Genomic DNA, 24325 nt, shown 5'->3' with positions numbered 1-24325 from the left:
TCGTGTATTGAATGTTCATTTCTCTACCATAAGCCGTCTCCAAAGGTGTTTCAGAGAACTTGGCAGTACATCCAACCAGCCTCACAACCGCAGACCACGTGTAACCACACTAGCCCAGGACCTCCACATCCAGCATGTTCACCTCCAAGATGGTCTGGGACCAGCCACTCGGACAGCTGCTGAAACAAACGATTTGCATAACCAAAGAATTTCTGCACAAACTGTCAGAAACCGTCTCAGGGAAGCTCATCTGCATGCTCGTCGTCCTCATCGGGGTCTCGACCTGACTCCAGTTTGTGGTTGTAACCGACTTGAGTGGGCAAATGCTCACATTGGATGGTGTCTGGCACCTTGGAGAGGTGTTCTCTTCACGGATAAATCCCGGTTTACACTGTTCAGGGCAGATGGCAGACAGTGTGTGTGGTGTCGTGTGGGTGAGCAGTTTTCTGATGTCAATGTTGTGGATTGAGTGGCCCATGGTGGCGGTGGGGTTATGGTATGGGCAGGCACTGTTATGGACGAAGAACACAGGTGCATTTTATTGATGGCATTTTGAATGCACAGAGATACTGTGACAAGATCTTGAGGCCCATTGTTGTGCCATACATCCAAGAACATCACCTTATGTTGCAGCAGGATAATGCACGGCCCCATGTTGCAAGGATCTGTACACAATTCTTGAAAGCTGAAAACATCCCAGTTCTTGCGTGGCCAGCATAATCACCGGACATGTGCTCACTATCACAGATTTAGACATATTTTGTGAACAATATTCGAGAGAAATGGTGATATTGTGTATGTGGAAAAAGTTTTAGATCTTTGAGTTCATCTCATAAAAAATGGGATCAAAAACAAAAGTGTTCCGTTTATATTTTTGTTGAGTGTACATCACCATGAGGACTCTGGACCGGGAGAGACGGCTCTGGTGTTGTTTGTACTTGCACCTCCATTTGTAGAAGGCTAAATTGGCGTTGAAGTGTCTTGAACCTCTTCTCTTGGCATATCATTTCCTGTTCCCACTGAGCTTCAGATGCTTGATGCTGCCCCATGTGGGCACAAAGAATGTTGGTAAGGCCTGCAATGGTAGGTTCTCCTTTATCTTCACCCCCCCATGCCAGTGACTCCACCCGTAACCTCACCTTCCTCTGCCTCACCATCTGCATGCATCTCCATTTCAGGTCTACTTCCTCCTCCTTTTCCTCCTCACAGCATTTTCTGTACTTCCTGTGTCCTATACTGAATGATCTCACCACTGCCACCAATTGTCAGGGACCAAGCAGCTAGGGAGGGACACAAGAGGAACCTTCAAATTTTTTATGGCTTTGTTATGCTAAAAGTAACAGTCCACACAGTACTCAAGATTACAAAAAGGATTAAAATACATCAAAGAAAAAGTATCAACGGAAATTCTAATTCTGAGCCCTTTAAATAAATTGAGGTCAACCAAACAAGAAGATCAACACAAGTGTGAACTATGACCTTGTGAATGACACAAAAGGAGGGTACACATAAGCCAGCTTACCAACACACAACAGGTGGAAAAAACCTATTCTTCACACCATAAAACTCCCAAAATAAACCCACCTACCACTTAAAGACATAATACAAATATAACGTATACATATTAACCAACAATACCACCCCAAAACTCAAACAAATACACATATGCTGCTTTTCTTGAGGCTTCTGCACTTCAGCTCTGCCCTTCGCAGCACTGGGAGTTGGCATCTCCCAGTTCATGTCTTCCAGCATAAAAGACTGCCTTAAACTCTGCCTCACCTTTTGCCGGGACCTCAGCAGCATGTGAAGCAACAGAAACAAAGGTACAATGAATTAAACATCTAATTTGATAAACTTATGAGTCATAAGTTATGACTATATGCAACCAAAATGTGTACACTCAAATTGGCAACACCAGCACATTGTAAATCAAAGAAGCTAAATAAATATTTTTTAACCAAACTGTATGGGTGATTTTTTTGTTTGGAATGACAAGAAACAATACTATCACCGCATGGTCCAAGTTGTTGATGGGTCCATCACATGGGTGAATTTTTTTGTAGCTCACCTGTTTAAATTTTATTTGGGCTTAAAGTTGTAAAAAAAAAAAAAAAATAGGGGCATGACTGTTTGAGTGAGAGCTGGGTAGTCTCACAGGACAGTCCATGGCCTAGATACGTTTGCATGGCCCACTGCAGCTTCACTCATGCACCACCTGTTTTTCATTGTTGCATTAGCTGGGAATCAGGAAGAGTCAGACAAGGCCAATATGGCGACAGATGGAGCCACAACACTGAACTTCAAAAACTTCTCTTCAAGAAATTTGTAGGTGCCATGGAGGATTCAACTATATTATACAGTTAATGTCAAAAAATCCAGGTTACAGCATGCAGTTCTGCATCTTCAACAGCAGTGGATTGTTGTTTGAATGTGCAGCTCTGCTTCATCCCGTGTTGAACTGTTGGTGGCAGCATACAGATTTGTCTCCATCCTCGGCACAAGACTTCAGGTTTCAACTACAGCTCTGCATCATTCCATGGTATGCTGCATCTCCTGTGGTGGACTACAGGTTAAAGTGTATGTCTTCAGGTCGGACTGTGCCGATTAAAATTTTATCTCTAATATCTGATGGAAGGTCCCACAAGGTAAAAAGAAACTGAATATTTCAAAATAAAAGTCAAAAGGGCTGATTTAAAAGGGATGAATCACTGGGTTACAAAAAAATTGCAAGTTGTCTAGGTTTTTTCAACTGAATTAGGACCATTTTGCACTGCTAAATCCAAAAATGACATATTTTTCCTCAATCAGGTCGGGTTTTTTTGCTAATTTGATTTTGAAAAATTTGATCTTCTCACAATATTGATTACATTTTTGTGATTATCACTTGATTTTTTATATAGTTCTCACCCAAAATAGGTTTTAAGAGAAAAAAAAAAACATTTTCTAACAGGATGTATTTATTAAGTGTTACAAACTTTAATTTCTGTAAATTGAATAATAGACATTGATAAAGGTAAGTACATGTAAATTGAACATGAAGTCGTCACTGTGCAAAATTCAGGGCATGATCCTTCATTTCTTCGAACCCCTCGAATGCTCAGCAGCAGGGATGTCTCTCTTCAGAGTCCAGCAGTAATCAGCCATCATGACTGCTTCCCAGCATCCCTGATACCTGGCCTCTATCACTTATGTCCTCATGGAATCTCACTCCCTGCTCATCACTCATTGATCCCAGAAGCAGTCAGCATATTGGTGACAAGGTTTGCATAGTTCCTGGCCTTGTTGTTGCCAAGAAAGTTCTTCACGACCAGAACAAAAGCCTTCCATGCTTCCAGTTCCACTTCATTCATCAAGTTTTCAAACTGAGGATCTCTGATGAGCTGACAAATTTGAGGACCATGAAAGATGCCAGCTTTCAACTTCTCTATGGTTAATCCTGGAAAAGCATGGCACAAGTAGGTGGAGCAGCCACTAACCTTATCTAGAGCTTTGGTGAACTGTTTGATCAAGCCAAGCTTTATGTGCAGTGGTGGGAAGAGAATCTTGTCTCTGTCTACCAGAGGAATGTTGATGACGTTTTTTGCTCTGAAAGGCACCAGTTCCTGCCGCAGCGACTGTCACGCCTCCTCCTGCTCCGGTGCTCTGGCTCATCACGTTAATAACAAGCAGCTGTGCTTCCAGCACAGCCGGCGTGAGTTTCAATCAGTGCAGCATATAAGCCTGACTCTCTTCACGGCTCACTGCTGGTTCATTGTCTCATCCTCCCTGCTACACGATGCACTCTGCTACATGCTGCACACCGGTCACCGTCTCCTGCACGTCGCTCCCCGGACTCTGTCTCCCCACTGGATTACCTTGCCTGTTTCCCCGGACTCCGTCTCCCTTCTGGTTCACCTTAGCTACGTCCCCGCTCCTCGGACCCCGTTGCCCCCTGGATGATCTTGCCTGCTTCCCAGCCATCGCCACACTCCCTCCACTGGCTCTGTCAGCTCTGCCCCTCTTCCGCCTTCCAAACACTGGACACTCAGTAAGCCACCTTCCCTGTTAGTTCTGTTTAATGTGTAGTTTTACCTCGGCCATCTGGTCTATCCTTGGCTTAGTTCAGTTCTGTTTTATGTATAGTTTTTATCTTGGCCATCTGGTCCACTCTTAGTTTAGTTTTCCCATTCTGTTAATTCCCCTGTGCCTCCCTCATTGAGTGCTTTTGTTAATTTAATATATACATTAAATCCTTTTTTTTTCATTTACCCATCTGCCTGTTTGCCTGCTGCTTGGGTTCCCCCAGCCTAGTTTGGCACCGGCCAGTCCTTCTTTGTGTAATGCTGAGCAGTGTCCTTACTATCCCACATACACAGAAAGCATGGGTACTTGGTGAAGCCGGACTGTTGCCCCAACAAAAAAAATTACCATCTTTAGGTCAACACAAATAACACAATAATACTCATGCTGATCATAACTAATTTTCTCAAGCACATACTTCACCGCTTCATACTTCTCCTTCAGTGTAGTTGAGTGAGCAAGCGGTACAGAGGCAAACTGGTTGCCGTTGTGAAGCAGAACACATTTCAGCGATTGCTTGCTGCTATCAATGAGAAGTCTCCAACCCAGAGATTGGAGACTTTTCATTGCTGCTATCAATGAAAACTCTCCAATCTCTGGGTTCATACTGTGCCACTCCAAGCTTGTGCAGAAGGCTGAGCAATATCTGTACAGTGCGCCAAGTCCTTCTCTTCAAAGAATAAATGGAGGAATACTCGATGGCTGTTTAGGTAAAAAGTGATGCGAGCACTGTCAGCAAGGAGGTTCTTTTCCTTCAATCTAGACGCCAATAGCTCGGCAGAGGACTTTCACAAGCTGAGATCACGAACTAGATCATTCAACTCCTTTTGGGAAAAAGGATGTGGAGCATCATCGTTAAGAACCGCGTCTTCTTTGTCTTCTGGAGCACTGGAGGAATCTTCATCGCTGATGTCAGCAAGTTCTCCATAGGCAGGTACTGGAATTTCATCAGAGTGAGCTACAGGATGACATGCTGATTTAAGATCAGGATACTTGAGGCTGCTTCGGTTCTTTGTTGATTCTAGTCACATCAATAGCACAGAAATGGCAGTCAGTGACATGGTTTGTCTGCTCTCTCCAAATCATGGGAATTCCAAACTTCAGAGAACTCTTCTTGCCTTTGGTCCACTGACGCAGATGCTCGGTACATGACTTGTATACCATGTGTGGCGCCCAAACTTTATCCTGGTCACCTAGTTTAATACCAAAATAAGATTGGTAAGCATACTTTATGAAACTTGTGACTTGATTCCTGTTGGGTACAATGGTGTATTCACCACAGATGTAGCAGAATACTTCATTTCATTCACCTGTAATATAAAAAATAAAAAAAATCATAAACTGGCAAAAGTAAGATCTTCAGAATTCATTTATTGCAAGAAATATGAAAGAATTTTGCATCATATGACGTGAAAATGCCCATAATTGTGTCACAAGGCAGGGGGGTTTGAACCCAGAGTGTAGGCACCACAATCAGGCAGACAGACTAGGATTGAAATGATTTATTTCTGCTGAAACCACTGAACAAACCAAGGTGACCAAACTCCATACAGAAAACAACAAATTTAACTAAGAACCAAACAGCACTAGAATAAGAGAGTAAAAACTGAAACAGGCCACTACATGGGCTAAGACCAAAACTGAAACTAAATGGCTGAACTCACAATTTAATAAATCCAAACTTGGGGTGGGGTGGGGTGGGGTGGGGTGGGGGTGGGGGTGGGGGTCAGCTGCTCTCCTTTAGCAGCTGTGCCCAGTTGGCTTGGGCTGTCAGCAGACCGGGAGCGCAGCACAGAGAAGGGAGGGACCATGGCAAAATGTAAGCAAAAATGTTAAAAAGCCAATGTGTAGCATAGTTCAGAAAGTTGACCTGATTGCGCAAAACCAATGTGATTTTTGGATTCAACACACCAAAATTGTTCTAACTCAGCTGAAGTTAATGTGCTAATAGGTTTCCTCACTTCCTACTTTAAAAGGCAACTTGCTTAGACTTTACACACAAAAAATGTCAGTTCAGAGTGAGTTTGTGTCAGTGTGCTGAGTTAACTGAGCAGAAACCAGTCAGAAAGGCAAAGGTTCTTAGACACTAAGAACAATGTTGCAGAGACAGAACAGACAGAGGGTGCTAAAGATGACCATTCTCAAACTGAGAAAACTAAAACAATACTAACAGAGGTTAGTTTAGCAAAAGCAAATGCAGATAAATTAAAAAAAAAAATCTTCTCATGAGTGACATTTCACTCCAAAAATGCTGGAGCTTAAAGAGCAAGCATCAGCTAAGAGAGAAAAGAAGTTCCAATTAGCCTGTAAAAAAATGGAAAACCCTAGTCAGAGAGGTTCATACAAAACTAAGGCATGAGTGCCTTGAGACTGATTTATATGATATGATGGATGCAGCTGAAAAACTAGAGACTGAACTGAAAGAGTTGTACAACAACATAAGACTCCAAATGACACCTAGCCAAGAGATCAGACAGAAAATAACACATGCCAGACCTCTAGGGGCGCTGTAACTATATGACGGAAACATGTGCAAACAGAAAAAAAAAACCTGTGGGCATGCGCACTTGCGGCAAAAGTTGTAAACAGAGAGCTTCATCAGCACATTTGCTACACTGTACGCTGCCATTGTTGTTGTCGTGGCCGCATGTGGCGCATGCGTGTCAATGAAGATACGAAACTATGATGCAAGCGTTTCTGAAAAGCAGCGGATCGCCCGTACACACGGAGCTGCTTAAACGGCGTTTCAAAAATCTTTCCACTCTGGAACCCGTTTTCAAAAATGATCGTTTACAGACCCCCAAAACACCGTCTTCGTGTGGATGATACGCAGATTCGGCAAGAAACTTATGCGTTTAGACCTCGTTTTGTCTTTGTGTGGATGGGGCTTAAGTTCAAAGAATGAAGCACAAGCTTTAACCCCTTAGTCCCTGAGCCCTGTTTTTGAGGCACCTACTCTTAGTCGGGACTAAGGGGTTAAAGCCCTTTCAGAGATTTGAAGCTCAAATGCTGCAAACACGTTGTTCTATTTACAAATGTCGGTGGAAAGGCAAGGTCGGCTCTGGAAGACAGCTTCTACAGAAAGGACAAAGAAGCCTACCAACAAGGTTGAGAAAAACTAAATGCCAGGTGTGGTCACTCATATGAGGTGCAATGTGCCGACATGGACAAGCTTAACAAATGGCCAAGGATTGGTGCAAAAGAGTATGTTAAGCTATGACAGTTTAGCGATTTTCCTCCAAATATGTAGTGATGCCATGCCTCATGTCAAGGGCCTTCAGGTTCTGAATGACTGTAAAGAGAATTTAGAAGCTGCTTATCAAACATCCGGATTGGGTTACGTCTAGATGGAATTTTTACATTTCAAGGCAATTGGATCTAGCCAAAGACTATCCAAGCTTTAGAGAGTTTGTTTCATTCATCTCCAAGGAAGCTTGCATAGCATGCAATCCAGTGTCGTCACTGCATGCTCTAAAGCTTTCTGAAGAAAAGTCCTTAAGTGAAATAAAAAAAAAAAAGTGGCTCACAAAGTGAAGAAAATACCTTCTCGTAATCATGCTGTGAACTGAAAAAGAAGGTGGGAGCACATCAATGATCATGCCAGTATAGATCTCATCACCCCAGACTCTGAAATCCTGGTGTATGCCCTACTGGACACCCAAAGCAGTCATACATTTGTTGACAAAGAGGAATGAGAGAAACTAAGGGCTGTAATGGAGCTACTTAAACTAAAGCTCTCCATCATGATGGCAAAGAACTCAATTGTGAGAAATCGGAGAGTGAGCAGACACTAAGGAGACACTAATTAGGTTAAAAAAAATTCTTACAGTGTTGCTCACAACTGAGTGCTGCTGAAAAGTAGAGACTCTACCGTGCTAAGTGTGATGATGTACAGAGGAGACAACAGTACTTACTAAGAGAGAGAGAGAGGTGGAAACAGGACAGAAGTTGCTTCAAACAGACTGCAGTAAGAGAGGACTGTGTTGTAGTTTCTCTTATACATCAAAGGTGTAGATGTTGAATAAAACATCCGGTGACACCGTTGCTTTAATATAATGTAATTTTATTAGAAAAAGATAGCATCTGATCAGGCCCATGGTGTGCCTGATGGAGGATTCAAAAGCCAATTCGAATCTCACCCCGAACAAAGAAGTCAGGTCGCTTTTATACCTTCTAGTAAAGGATAGGATTACAACATCACAGTTGTGTTAGAGGACCCCTTACTCAAAAACAAGACCACTCTTGAATAGAACCCCTCGGCTCTGCATCCCAAAGGATTCATCTTCTAGCTGGAAAAACAACAGTTCATTGGATCCCTTAAACTGAAAAACACATTCCAATGATATTGTTAAAATTAGTAGCACATGTAGTTCAGGTTCCATTTGTGGTAAGATGCCACCTATAAGGAATTATATCAGAGCAGATACTACATATAATAAGCAACTCATATCAGATACTAGAACAAACAAAACAGATTCCATTCTACTAACTTATTAAGTAATGCATCTCTCAGATCAGATACTACAACAGCATGCCCAACAAAAAAAGCAGAGAGAGGCTCATAAGAGGAGTAAAGCCAGGAGAAAGTTACATGAAGGGTTAATACCCCCTCGAATCACCCATGAATCTCCAGTCAGACCAGAAGTCCCTTTTAGGGTAGAATATCCAGATTTTAGCTCCAACTCTCAACCTGGGACTCCAAGGATACGATAAGGTTTCTGAGGAATGTAAGTTAGTGTAAGCACAAAATGGTAAAAGCTGCCAATGCCCATTTTGCTGCATGTGAAATTGTTACAGAAAAAAATTAATGTTTATATGTTTATTTCGAACTGGAAGAAGAAGAAGAAAATGGGCTGGCCAAAAAAACAAAAAACAAAGAGGAAGTAGCAGGAACTAGAAGAAAAGTTAAAAAGAACAGATGACAAAAACATAGAAAACGGCTTCTGTGATTGAAAATGGCTAATCCATCTCCAAGAATGAGCAAAATAATTAGGGAGACTTCGCACACATCCCTAAGAAAAACCCTGTTGTTCCATACAGCAGTAGCTGAAGAAGTGTGTACAAAGAGTCACAACTCATTGCAGCAATAATCACCAGCAAAATCCTGAAAAAGTACAGGCTGCAGAAATTGGCAAAGGAGGTTCTTGGATTTTCAAGGAGAAGATGGAAGAACCTGGGAAATGAAATGCCTGCTGCTACATGAGGAAGGAATACAATGGAACTGGTGCAAGACTGAGAGAAAAGGTTATGTCTTTCTTTGTACGTGATGATGTGAGCAGGATCACTGCTGGAAAAAAGCGAACAGTCACAAAAGGAAAAAAGAAAGTGCAGAAGATACTGCTTCTGGATTCAATGAAGAACCTCAATTTGAGGTTCCTCACTGAGTCGACCAACATCTGTCATACTCACTGTTTCGCACACTTCGTCCCTACTGGGTTGTGCACCCAACGCTGGCACATCATGAAACGTGTATGTGCTAACAACATGAAAATCTTGGCTTCGTTGCTAAAAAGCTTCATCACATGCACATTATTGATACAATCAATTTAGAGAGCTTGATAGAAGCCGTCACGAGTGACATCACAAGCAAACAATGTATGTAAAGAATGTGAGAAGTACAGCAATAAGACCTATCCTTTCACAGCCCATTACAAAGCTACCGATCATGTCTCCTACCTTCAGTGGGCCACTGTTGACAAAAAGCACAACAATGATTCTGGAGGAACCTCAAAGGTCACTTTGAAAACGGAATATGAATCCTCACAAGCATTTGCCACTTTGCTCCAGAAGTTTAGGCATAATCTCTACAACAGTAGGCAGCAGTATGCCTTCTCATGGGCCCTGAAGCAGAACCTCCCTGCCAATGAATGTGTAGTCAGTGTTGATATCTCTGAAAACTATTGTTGCAAATACAGTGCAGAAGTAAAATCTGTTCATTTTGGTGCATCCCACCAACAGGCCACCACACAGGGGTGTTTGTCACATGGGGGTAGAATCAGCCCCTACCGCCTTCTGCACCATATTAGCATTAAGAGTGAAGAGACCACCTGCAATATGGCAACACATGGAGTCCATTCCGAAGGAAATCAGAGAGAAATTCACAGATGTGACAACAGCGCATTTTTTTTAGCGACGGGCCCTGCACACAATCAAACAGCATAGTAAGTTTTACCTTTTCTGCACTGAATTTTTAACAAGGGAATTACAAGGGGAACCTGGAATTACTTTGAAGCCAATCATGGCAAAGGAGCCCCAGATGGCACACTGAAGAGGAGGGCTGACAGGCTTGTCAGTCAAGGAGTTGAGTTGATATCCCTGTGACAATGTCTCTGTACCAAGCTCTGAATGATGGACAATCAAAAATTATATTCTTTTACATTCAGGAGCAAGATGTGGATGATGCGGTGAAGGAAGTGCCAGCTGACCTTCCAGCAGTACCATCCACAATGAGGCTTCACCAGGTATTCACTTCACAATTTCTCTATGATTCTTATTTGGGTAAAGCACTTTGATCTAACTTGTGTATGAATGATCTTGCCTTGCCTTGCCAGCTCACCCGTTTAATTTTTTTTGGGCTTAAAGTTGTAAAGAAATTAGGGGCATGGCTGTTTGAGTGAGAGCTGGGTAGTCTCACAGGACAGTCCATGGCCTAGATACGTTTGCATGGCCCACTGCAGCTTCACTCATGCACCACCTGTTTTTCATTGTTGCATTAGCTGGGAATCAGGAGGAATGAGGCAAGGCCAATATGGCGACAGCTGGAGCCACAACACTGAACTTCAAAAACTTCTCTTCAGGAAATCTGTAGGTGCCATGGAGGGTTCAACCATATTATACAGTCAATGTCAAAAACATGAAAATGTACAGTATATCATAGAAAGGGCGAAATCATCACAAATACACTGTTTTTGCAACCAAAATCCATCTCAGCTCTATCACTGAAAAATATCAGCCAGACCTTGACCAAATAAATACACAGGCCATGTATAATAGACATATACAGTTCTAGTCAAAATACTAGCCAAAAGTTTAGACACACCTTCTCATTCAATGGTTTTTATTTATTTTTATTAGTTTCTATATTATAGATTAATACAGAACACATAAAAACTATGAAAGAACACATATGGAATTACATTGTTAACAAAAAAATGTCAAACCAGAACATGTTTCATATTTTAGATTCTTCAAAGTAGTCCCAGGCCCCAGGGTATTGTTAACCTGTTTGTCTATTGTCAAATTTAGCCTTGCCAATTCTTGTACAGACTGCGCTTTAAAATTCTGGTCTCAATAATTTCTCCTTCCTGCCTGGGTTTTGACAGGTTAATTTTCACTCTTTGTATATACTCTAGTAGTTGCAATTCTGTGCTGTGTAGTGGTTAGCACTTTCGCCTTGCAGCTAGAAGATCCTCGGTTCAAATCCCGGCCTGGGCCTGGGATCTTTCTGCATGGAGTTTGCATGTTCTCCCTGTGCACGCGTGGGTTTTCTCCGGGCACTCCGGCTTCCTCCCACAGTCCAAAAATATGCTGAGGTTAACTGATTACTCTAAATTGTCTGTAGGTGTGAATGTGAGTGTGATTGTTTGTCTGTATATGTAGCCCTGCGACAGACTGGTGACCTGTCCAGGGTGTCCCCTGCCTTCGCCCGAGTCAGCTGGGATAGGCTCCAGCACCCGCCGCGACCCTAGTGAGGCTAAAGCGGTGTATAGAGAATGGATGAATGGATGGATAGTTGTAATTCTGGCCGCTCTCTAGTGAGTTTTGTGCTTGGTGTTGGTTTCGTTTGCTTCCTGTTCCGTGTCTGTTGAGGCACTTCCTGCTATAGTCCTTAGACTCGAATTGTAGTTCTCATTTTGTACTGCTTTGATTATTGTAAATAAAATTGTATTTTATCTTTTGCCTGCTGCCGTGTCTCTTACCCTGCACTTCAGCCTCAGTCTGTGGAACTGAAAAAGAGCGAACTTCATGTCTTAAAGTTATGCACTGTCATTTTCCTTTACTGAGTTGAGCGGTTCTTGCCATACTATGGAATACAGCAGTCAGATATGACTATCCACTGTGTACTAACCCTGCGTCTGCAACACACAACTGGTGGTCTCAAACAAAAAGAAAACAAGTAATTCCACAAATTGAAAACCATTTCCGGTGACTTCCGCATGAAGCTGACTGAGAAAATACTAAGAGTGTCCAAAGTAGTCATCAAAGTAAAAGGAAGCTACTTTGAAGAATCTAAAATATAAAACATATTCTGGTTTGTTTAACACTTTTGTTTACAACATCGTTCCATATGTGTTCTTTCATAGTTTGACTGCAGTATGCTACAATTGCTGCTTCACTTCATCTTGGCTTTTAGACTGATGATTTTTCAAAATTAGCTATGAACAAGGAGCTTGTGCAACACACAAAACTTATTTACAACCCCTTCTGTCTGCATAAAATTAGTGTTGGAACACACCGTGGCACCATACCTCCTAGCATTATTTGAGCAGCATTGTACTGCAGAAAGTAATGCATTGCTATAAAAATGACAAGGACAAGGCAATTAACAATAGAAGAGAGACAGACCGTCATAACACTTAAAAATGTAGGGCTTTCCTACAGAGAAATTTTGAAGAAAGTCAAGGTGTCAGTGAATAGAGTTTTCATCACCATCAAAAGGCATTCAGAAATTGAGGGAAACTCTGACAGGAAGAAGTCTGGTAGACCCAAAGACACAATAGAATCAGAAGATAAGTTTCTGAGAGTCAACAGCTTAGTGATAGGCGGCTCACAGGACAACAGCTTCAAGCACAATTTAATAGTGGTCATAGTAAGAATTCTCAGTTTCAACTGTGAAGAGAGTTAGAGTTGCAGGTTTGACAGGTCGTGTTGCAGCAAGAAAGCCATTGCTAAGAATAAGAAAATGAGACTTGCCTGGGCCATGAAACATTACCAATGGACTACTGAAGACTGGAAAAGGTATTATGGACTGATGAATCCAAATTTAAAATCTTTGGTTCATCATGTACGATTTTTGTAAGCCGTCGAGTAGGCGAAAGGATGGTTCCTCAGTATGTGACATATTAGAGACTGGAAACAATTTAAGTTTGACACCTCGGCCACACTGCTCTGAGGAGGGCAATGAGAGTAACATGCTAACATGATAAACAAGCCCGATGAAAGGCATGGTAAACATTACACATAAACACAAGTATGTTCACGTACACTGTAACATTTGCATTTAACTCCAGATAAATACAGTCCATGTACAGTCTGCTAATTAAATCAAAGCATTAACAGACCATCAAACCGATTAATTTTCTGTCAATCCACAGATTTAAGAATGGCATATCATACATGTGTAGTCTATTAGGTTGAAGCTGACAGGACACATAACGCAGACAAAGTTGAGGTGTGAAGCCGAGCTGGGACCCACATCTAATTTTTGCCTCATGATCACTGAGCAGGAAATCTGACCATGTTGTTGTAAAGTTGAGGTTCTGTTGAATCAATCAAATAAAAAATCAAATGCCTTTATTGTCATTGGACATATGTACAACAAAATTCTGAGTGCATCTCCTTCGTGGGATAAAATAACAACAGATAAATATAAAATATATCAATATCCATCAGTGACAGAGGCAGTGAGGTACAGTATGCATGTCATCACGTCACAGGCTGGTGGTATGGCTCTAGGTACAATATAAATCCTGAAGATGGTTTATTTTGACCATGGGGTAATAGAGTATTTTGTGCTAGTACCTGGTGTACTTTAGAATGTATACTCTGTACTGTAGGGAGTCAGCATTTGCTACCTTTGCTTCAAGGTCATTGTACTTCTTCTAGTTCATTTGTTTTCACGAGTGATGCATGATGACCCACCTGCACGTTTCTCCTAAATTTTCCACTAAGTGCTTTGAGATGAACTAAGTACCTTAAGACATCAGAGGGGACACATTTCAAAGATTATGTCATCAAATTGAATACTTGAATACTCATGAGATGGGATGAATCACATTTTAATGATGCAAAGCAAATGCAATGTTGCTTAATATACACACTTAGTTTTTCAATTAGTAAATTTCATTTCACAGCATCACAGTGTTCACAATGTGCAGTCTGTTGCTTTGAAGAACATCAATTCTCTGATTTCAGCACAGACTTTGCAGCTTCTCCAAAATTGTAATAATGAGGGTCCAGGCTCAATCTCCTGCTTGAACTGCGGGATGTTAGACCCTGCCTTTGAAAAATTTTGTCCAATGGCTCAGTGGCTGCAGGAAGTGTATTGGTGATTAGGCTTGCAGCACTTTAGTTTGTGAAAGGAGGATTTATGCAGGCTCAGTCATGGTTGACTTAACTGACCTGTTTATTGAAGCCAGAGCTATTTTTGGCCTAGATTACAGTGTGGAACTTAAGATTTGCCAGGATCTATCGGTCAGTGACAGAGGCAGTGAGGTGCAGTATACATGTCATCACATGTCACAGGCTGCTGTTATGGCTATAGATACAATTTAAACACTGAAGATGGTTTTAGGCATGCTGTTTTCTAATTTCGTAGTAATGGCTCATAAGAAATTAACTAAATACACTTTTTGTAATCAATTGAAGTCATATAATAAAGACACATGCATTTTATTGTCCATGAGAAACTCTTCAGTTTTAATAGTCTGAAAATGTAAAGAAAAAATGTTCAGGATTGCCTTCTCATTCAGAGTATCCTAACACAAACAGTGTCTCTGTCTCTCACTGATGTACAACACATCAGGGAACCATTTAGTGGAAACCAGGGACTCTGGGGTCATCAGATTTGGCCCCACTTAGACTTTCATTTGACATTTTGTCTCATCATGTGCCTCTGTTTTAACTTAAATACACATTAAATTCACTTCTCACACACCTCTTTTAGCTACATTTCCCATCATTGTAAACAAACGAATATTTTAACAAGGCTGGAAAATTCCATGTGAAGTTTATTTCCTCTTGAGTCTAAAAAGAAGCTTCTGGTAGTGCTGTGTTCTACAGGGGAAAGCTAAGGTCAAAAAGCAGAAACTGTTTTGTGCATCCTTGAGGTAAGTAACTTGACTAACCTGATTGGGAAGCAATTTAAATTGCAGTGAGTAATATTGAAAGCATCAGTCCCGTATGAAGAAAAATCATTTTTGATACTATAAAACACCATTGCAGCTTAAAGCACGGGATGCAAATGAAAATGAGGGGGTTAAAGTCAGCTGCTCTGCTGAAGTAGATCAGTGGTCACTAAAACAAAGCTGCTGTAGTCTAAAAAATTTATGTAATTTCTTCCAAAAAACAAGTACTTTAATGTTAAATTCAGTGAAAAGGAACCATGATGTGTGGCCTTTTTATATCACGTATGGAGTGAGTTAAAATGACTGTTTTTGTGATTTTGTGCCTGGAGGTTTATTGTCATACTAAAACTAATAATTCTCCATCACTGATGAATCTACCAATTTCTTCCTCGTTTAATCAATTACTTGTTTAGTCTAAAAAACCTTCAATGATTATGATCCTCCACAGTTTCCTGAAGCCTGATGAGATGCGTTATAATAACTATTTTTGAAACGGTTTACAATTAAATAGAGAGAAACAGCACATCATCTGAAACTGAAACAGGTGAATATTTATTAATTTTGTGATTAATTGTATGTCCCATTTTTTAACCCTTTCTCTTACAAATTGTTTCTACACAATTGAATTGTTCTTGAATTTGTCACGGCTCCTCCCTCTCCTGCTCTGTTCTCTGGCTGATTAGAAGCCGGCTGTGCTTCAATCTACAATCAGCAGTGGATAAAAGCCTGGCTCTGCCAACAGCTCCTTGCTGGTTCATTACCTGCGGCTTCCCGACACTAGTGATGGTGAAATCGAGGCTTCATGAAGCAATGAACCACTTTGACACATCTGCTTCAAGAATGACACATTGCTTCAAAGCATTTGACACAATCAGAAGAGTGACATCTGCTGGTCCTGTGTCAGAACTGCATCCAAGTGGAAAAAAAAGAAAAAGCCGCAGGACTGCTTGTCTCACACTGCTTTGTACTTGCAATAAATGTTTTAAAACGTTATATATGTATGTTTGTGTGCATATATGTATAGTGGGTTTCTATGAATGAATGTGTGTTGTGTATGAGTGAATCTATGTGTATGTATCTGTGTGTTAATGTATGAAATGCAACTAGATATATCTAAACCAAATTCTAACTAAATGTATACTCTCCCTAACTTCTCTCAAAATGACAAATGGCAAATGCACTAGCGTGATCTCCTCTTCTCAAAAACCCACAATTTGAGGAGTGAATCAGAGCCCTATGCCTTTTAAGACCTGGACAGATTGAAATGTCCAACCCCTTCAAAGTTCGCGCGAAGCACCGCAACACGTGATGTGACGTAACGAGGCCTCGTTCTCAATAGTCACGTGATTGTGGGCGTGCTGAAGCAGGGATCGAAACACCGTCTTGGAACACTTTCGCTTCAAAAGCTCGGCACTGTGTCGAGCAAACTGGCTCGATCGTAACATCACTACCCGACACATGCACACCTCTGCCCGAGCTCTGTCTCGCTGCCATCGGACTTCCTTGCCTGCTCCGTCTACCTCCCCTCACCCCGGACCCCTCCTCCACTCAGCACTCCCCTCGTCTGCCTGGATTCTGCTTGCTCTGCCGTCCCTGCCACATCCCCACGACCGGTTTCATCTGCTCTGCCCCCGCCTCGTCCCCCGACCCCCGGACATTTGTGAGTCCTTCTCCTCTGTTTAGTTGAGTTTAGCTCCCATCACGGCCGTAAGCCGTCGGACTCAGTTCCCTGTTATTTCCCCCCGTTCATTCCCCGTGCCTTCCCCATTTGGATTATGTTCCGTGTGTTAGACTAATTATGTCACAGCTCCCTTCTCCTCTGCCCTGTCTGTCCTGCCTGTCTCCCATCCACTCCTCTGCCCTGTCTGTCCTGCCTGTCCTGCCTGTCTCCCATCCGCTCCTCTGCCCTGCCTGTCCTGCCTGTCTCCCATCCGCTCCTCTGCCCTCTCTGTCCTGCCTGTCTCCCATCCGCTCCTCTGCCCTCTCTGCCCTGTCTGTCCTGCCTGTCTCCCATCCGCTCCTCTGCCTTGTCTCTCCCCCTGCAGCTCGGTGCCTGAGTGGAGTCTGGCTTCTCAGCTGACTCCACTCAGGCAATCAACCTCCTCTACGGCTCCCGGACAGCTGACGATCATCTACCTGATTACACACCCCAGCAATAAGTACCGGCTCATCCTTCCATTCCCTGCCAGATTGTTGAACCAGAACCACGCAACCCAGCTGTCCGGGATCCAGCCACCCAGAGCCCTCGTCCGTTTTCCCCAGCAACTCTTCACCGGTTTCCTTCTGCCTGGACCCCCCGTTCCTACCTGGACCCCCATACCTGCCTGGACCCCTTCTGTGCCTGCCTGGATCCCCCGTTCCGTGCCATTATTCACCCCCAAACAATAAATCACTTTCATTCAGCCAGCCTTGGTAGTGTGGCTCTCTGCTCAGGTCCAGCCCTTAGTTTTGTGACAGAACAATCTGGCCAACTATGGACCTGGAGAGCCCACTACCGGGGTTCGGACCAACCATTTCCCCCCACAGCCCAGCAGCTTACCCCGATGGTCTGGTTTTTCCCCTGTTCCCCGTTGGCGACCCAGCTATTTTTTATCAATCAGACGAGGCATTTGACTACATCAGGCCTCTCTACACCCTGCGTGACGTAAGGAGAAACTCCACTGAGCAGGCGGTCAGGGACGCTGCAGTATTGGAGGGTCGAAGAAAGGCGGCGGAGAAACCGCACTATATTCCACACCTTCCTGAAAGCCTCCTCGAGTTTTTCAACGCTCCCCTGACTGACCTGCCCAGCCCCGTCTCCAGTTCCAGAGAGGCCCCACGCTAACACTCCGCCTTCTGTCTACATGGGGGCCATATTCCTCTCATCCACTCCCCAGAACTGGACTCAGACCCAGACCTATGCTTCCCAGAACCAGACCCGTGTTTCCCAGAACCAGACCCGTGTTTCCCAGAACCAGACCCAGACCCGTGTTTCCCAGATGCAGATCCAGACCCGTGTTTCCCAGAGCCAGACACAAACTCAGACTTCTGTTCTCCAGAACCAGACCCGGACCCCGATTCCACCAACGGAGGACTCTGACACCCTGCCCTGGACCCAAGGCTCCTCCCTGGTAGTTCTCTTCTCCTGTCTGGAGAACAGTGTATACTTTATTGCACTATGTGACCTACATGATGAGTGGAGGAGGGATCCTAAGGAGGAGACAGTGATCCGGGGTCTTCGATTAGCGGCTCAGCGACCGGGGCTAATTGGCTACTTACCCGATTACATTCAGGAGTTCCTGGAGACCCCCTTGACCAACCTGTCTGGCCCTCTAAGGCTTTCCCCTGGCAGCCACTCCTCTCCAGAACCCCTGCAGCAGGAAGAACCGCTCACCGAGAGACCTGGCCGCCGAAGACACGGTGCTAGGAGACACCGTGGCGCCCTGCCTCCAGTCCCCGCGGTGGTCGACGCTCCGCCTCCAGTCCCCGCGGTGGTCGACGCTCCGCCTCCAGTCCCCGCGGTGGTCGACGCTCCGCCTCCAGTCCCCGCGGTGGTCGACGCCCTGCCTCCAGCCCCCAGGACTTCGGCTGCCTTCGAAAGGCTTAAGGTCTCCCTCGAGTCCCTTAAGAGGCTCTGTGCCTCCCCTCCAGATCCGCCCCCGGAGGGGCCCCTGGATCCTGCACCGCCCCCGGAGGACCCACTGGACCCGGCTCCTACCTGCCCAGTCCCCGGACCATCTTCTGAAGCGGTCCATCCTGGCTGTACCGCCCCCGGGCCGTCCCCCTGAACGATCCACCCATCTGTCCAGTTTCTGGGCCGCCCTCCAATACGGCCCCTCCCGCCTAGCCAGCCCCAGTCTGTCAAACCCCGGCCCGTCCGGTCCCTGCCCTACCTGCCTCAGCCTGTCCGGCCCCCAGGCTGTCCTCGGAGGTGGACCCTCCAGCGAGTCTACCCTCGGCCAGCTCCGCCTCCGGGCCACCCTCTAAAATGGATCCTCAGGCCGGTCCGACCTCGACCTGTCCCGCCTTCGGGCCGTCCCCCGGAGCGGGTCCTCCGGTTTGCCCTGCTACGACCAGGTGGGCCCCCGGAGCAGACTCTCCGTCCTGTCCATTCACGGCCAGTCCGCCCACCGGAATGGACCCTCATGCCCACTCATCCCCAGCCAGTCCGACCTACGGTCCGCCCGCCGGAACGGACCCTCTGCCTACCGGAACGGACCCTTAGGCCCACTCATCCCCGGCCTGTCCGGCCTACGGTCCGTTCTCCGGAGCGGACCCTCCGACCAGTCCAGCCTACGGGCCGACCCCCGGAGCTCCTGCCTTCAGTCCGGTCCAGTCCCCGTCCTGCCCTGCTCTCAGTTCAGTTCGGTCCAGTCCCCGTCCTGTCCTTCCCTCAGTCCAGTCCAGCCCTGTCCTTCCCTTCCCTCAGTCTCAGTCCAGCCCTGTCCTTCCCTGCCCTCAGCTCCGCTCAGTCCAGTCCAGTTCTGCCCTCAGCTCCGCTCAGTCCAGTCCAGTTCTGCCCTCAGCTCCGCTCAGTCCAGTCCAGTTCTGCCCTCAGTCCGGTCTTTAGTCCTGTCTTAGTTCATTCCCTCTCCCAGTCTAGTTGAGCCCAGGTCCAGTTCCAGTCTTGAGTCCCCTTCAGTCCCTCTCCCGTTTCTCTCCCTCCTGTCCTTCCTGTTCCTCCCATCCATCCCTCCTGTCATTTCAGTCCCTCCCGTCCTCCCTTCCCTCCCTTCCCTCCTGTCGTTTCAGTCCCTCCCGTCCTTTCCCCTCGTTTTTTCTGCCCTTCCTGTCCTTTTGGTCCCTTCTGCTCCATCTGGTCCCTGTGTCTTTCTGCATGTCTCTGTCTGCTCCTTGATTGCCCTGGTGGGCCCCTCTTTGGTTGGATCCATGGGGCGCCGGGAGGCGCCCGTTGAGGGGGGGGGGTACTGTCACAGTTCCCTTCTCCTCTGTCCTGCCTGTCCTGCCTGTCTCCCATCTGCTCCTCTGTCCTGCCTGTCTCCCATCCGCTCCTCTGTCCTGCCTGTCCTGCCTGTCTCCCATCCGCTCCTCTGTCCTGCCTGTCTCCCATCCGCTCCTCTGTCCTGCCTGTCTCCCATCCGCTCCTCTGTCCTGCCTGTCTCCCATCCGCTCCTCTGTCCTGCCTGTCTCCCATCCGCTCCTCTGTCCTGCCTGTCTCCCATCCGCTCCTCTGTCCTGCCTGTCTCCCATCCGCTCCTCTGTCCTGCCTGTCTCCCATCCGCTCCTCTGTCCTGCCTGTCTCCCATCCGCTCCTCTGCCCTGCCTGTCCTGCCTGTCTCCCATCTGCTCCTCTGTCCTGCCTGTCTCCCATCTGCTCCTCTGTCCTGCCTGTCCTGCCTGTCTCCCATCCGCTCCTCTGTCCTGCCTGTCTCCCATCCGCTCCTCTGTCCTGCCTGTCTCCCATCCGCTCCTCTGCCCTGTCTGTCCTGCCTGTCTCCCATCCGCTCCTCTGCCCTCTCTGTCCTGCCTGTCTCCCATCCGCTCCTCTGCCCTGTCTGTCCTGCCTGTCTCCCATCCGCTCCTCTGCCTTGTCTCTCCCCATGCAGCTCGGTGCCTGAGTGGAGTCTGGCTTCTCAGCTGACTCCACTCAGGCAATCAACCTCCTCTACGGCTCCCGGACAGCTGACGATCATCTACCTGATTACACACCCCAGCAATAAGTACCGGCTCATCCTTCCACTCCCTGCCAGATTGTTGAACCAGAACCACGCAACCCAGCTGTCCGGGATCCAGCCACCCAGAACCCTCGTCCGTTTTCCCCAGCAACTCTTCACCAGTTTCCTTCTGCCTGGACCCCCCGTTCCTACCTGGACCCCCATACCTGCCTGGACCCCTTCTGTGCCTGCCTGGATCCCCCGTTCCGTGCCATTATTCACCCCCCCAAACAATAAATCACTTTCATTCAGCCAGCCTTGGTAGTGTGGCTCTCTGCTCAGGTCCAACCCTTAGTTTTGTGACAAATTAAAGCTTATTAATTCACCCACCTGCCTGTTGCCTGCTGCTTGGGTTCACACCGCCTAGACCATAACAGAATTATTTTTAGAACCATCATAAATACCCTAGCCAACTAACTGTGCAATTAGAGAGCGGGATAAAAGGAGTACATTTGTAGGTTGGAGAGGTCGGTGGTTGTGTAATTCGGCAGAATTCCATATTGGAGACTTTAGTTTCACATCGACCAATGACCATTAATGTTGTATTTTTTGACTTCAATTTTGTTTTGACAGCAGTATTTACTTTTCTTCTACTTGGGTTTTCAGACAGTCTTTAGTTCAGTGTAGCCAACAAAATTACTTGGTGAGGATTAGAAAGGGATCACAGTTTGAGTTAAAATACAAACTTTCATTACACTTACCACATATTACAAAGCTCTTTTCCGTACATTTCCAAGGTGGTGACTACACACGGGACTTTATATGCACTCATTCACATGACCCCAAAAGGTAGCAAATGGTAGGTTGCCAAAATAAAAACTGAGGTGATGTGGAGCCCATAAACCTAAAATTATTGTTTTGTAAAATTGTTTGTTTAAAAGAACCTGGAAGTCCATTTAGGGAGGAGTTCCGGGCTGGATGGATGGGCTGACAAAACTGTGGATTTTAAAAGAGGAGACCATTATTTAAATTGTTGTGTTGCTGTTTTGTTAGTCAATATGATTAATTTTACGTACACAATACAAACAACTGAAAGAGGCTGCTGGTCAAGATGGAAAAGCATCACAAAAGAAGAATGCAAAAGTTTGATGTCAGTGGGTCACAGGCTTGATGCAGTTATTGCAAGCAAATGATATGAAATTAAATATTAGGTCTTATTCACTTTAGTCTATTTTAAGTCTATCTGTTCCAATAGTTCTGCTCACCTAACAATTTGGTGTTCCGCGACAAATCATGCTATCGTCAAAGTTGTATATCAGATCCAGATGTAAATACCTGGAAATAAAAGCTGAAATGTTGATCTCTTGTCTCAAATTCATATTTTGATGTTAAACCCAATTGTTTTCAGTCTACAGCAAAAATAAATGAATTAGCCTCACTGTTCCAATACTTTTGGAGGGGAGTGCAGTTGATGGTGATGTTTGACAGGAGATCGCTACCTAAATAGCATATTGAAAGGGCAGAAAAATGGCAGTTGTCGATGTTGTCTTCTGTTACTTTGACAAATCACCATCAACCTCTGCCCAGCAGTTTTTCAGGGCTGCTCAAAAGTATAAAGCCCAAGACAGATACCCCTTTCTCCCCTGAAAACAGCCCAAGAGTTCCTTTAGTAGAAAGCAGCCTATTGCATTTCAAGCAAATACAATCTTTTTGTGTTAAAACAGACCACAATCTTTCCTGAACTTTAAGAAAGGCTTGCCTGTGCCTAAAAATAACAATTATACAATTTAATAACATTATACTCATGACAAGTGATGTTTGAAAAGAAAAAAACCTGTTGTCAGTGAACATATTACTGATGCAGAATTAATATTTGTTTCAAGGCACATGCACTACCAGTCAAAAGTTTGGACACACCTTCTCATTTAATGTTTTTTCTTAATTTTCATGACTATTTACATTGTAAACTGTACAAAAAAAGAAACATTAAATGACAAGGTGTATTCAAACTTTTGACTGGCAGTGTAAATTAGTTAACGCTTCCACATTAAGTTATATTTTTGTTGCAAATTAGCTGTATAGAAACATACTTTCTTGTCATACCCTCCACCTCCAGCCTTGCAAAATTGACAGCCTTCCCTTTCCCCTCTTTTCCTTTCCTTTTTCCCTCATGTGGGCATGATTGAGGTGTGTGTGGAATGCTTACAGGTGTAGGTCATTGGATACTCACTCACCTGAGTGAGCACACCTGCAGTGGGGAGTGTTTCACCTGCAACTCATCAAAATGTGACAATAAAGGCCTGGTTCATACCACTACATAATGTATGACAGTAGTACAGCAACCTATTAGTCAATTCTGACTTCAGTTTTCCCTAAACCGTTCTGTGTAGTCTCTCCGTGTTAGCATTCTGTATAGTGCTACCACACCATGTGTGCGTAGTTAACACTGTCCAGTCTCCAGCATTCCTAGCTTGATTGTGCCAGGTCCTGGTTAGTTACTCTTAAAAATATTGTCCATGTTGTAAGATTGTCTGTTTAGTAAATTTGTAGTTTGACTGTATTTTGTCCCGCCCCGGTTTCTCAGTTATATTCATTGTTAATAATGATTCTGTAAATAAATCTGTTATCTTTTATAAGTTCTACCTGCTGTGTCTGTCGTCCTGCATTTGAGCCTCTTTCCCGGTCGGGACACTTTCTTGGGCACATGATTTCTTATGACATAAATGTAACCAGTCAAATTGATGCATAGAAGTATAGTAGTACACTGAGATGTAGGATATAAAAAAAAATATTGTAGAACATGGAACAGCACTTTACTTCACTCTTAGCAGTGTAAGTAATGTCAACAAAGTAGCAATGTAACAGGTAATCGCCATCTTAGAACTCTTCCTAAAATTTCTTTTTATTGCATCTTAATAAGCATCGTATAACACAGTGACACCTAGTAAATGTATCTAAACACAACATACATGAGTAGAGTAGGTGAAAGTATTAAATGCCCACCAGCACATTCTTTTATTTTGTAAAATGTAAAAGCAGGTATATTTTGATGATTTCTGAATCACGGCTAATTTAATGAAATAGGATTTCTAATTTTAATTTGACACATTATGTTTATAAGTTATAATAGACAGAGATACAAAATACAATAGATCCTCCTTGCCTCCCAGACCTTCAGTGCTTTCACTAGCAGTACAACTCATGTCAGTTCATCTTGTTTGCACCTCTCCTACTAGTTGCCACTGTAACATCCCCCTGCCACAGTCTTTGTCAAGAGGTCCTCTGCAAATCTTTGAATTTTTCTTGCCAAAATAAGTATTGTACCTTTTAACCGCCTGGCAGGTGGGAAACCCAAAGTTTGCTTGCTTTAAAAAACTTAAAATCAATATTAATTAACCATACTGTATGTGGTCGTCAAAGGCTTCAAAGATGGCACCAAAAGCAGAAGAAAACGTATGCCTTGGTTCTGCTACATTCACTTAAGTTAAAGTTGTGAATAATTTCTCCACCACTGCAGCTACAGCATGACACGTTTTGCCTGCGTTGAACTGTGACACACGTACTATATTTTCTCTGAGATGGCTGAAAATTTTAAAATCTGAGAGA

General features: G+C 44.5%; 1 long non-coding RNA gene across 1 annotated transcript in view; it reads left to right on the top strand.

The window, feature by feature from the left end:
* LOC127537755 (uncharacterized) overlaps positions 1-24325 on the top strand; it is a 329554-nt gene that overhangs the window by 154403 nt on the left and 150826 nt on the right. The gene's annotated exons all lie outside the window — the stretch shown is intronic.

This window comes from Acanthochromis polyacanthus, chromosome 16, assembly GCF_021347895.1.
Source record: "Acanthochromis polyacanthus isolate Apoly-LR-REF ecotype Palm Island chromosome 16, KAUST_Apoly_ChrSc, whole genome shotgun sequence".
NCBI lineage: Eukaryota > Metazoa > Chordata > Actinopteri > Pomacentridae > Acanthochromis > Acanthochromis polyacanthus.
This window is presented reverse-complemented; position numbering and strand designations above follow the sequence as displayed.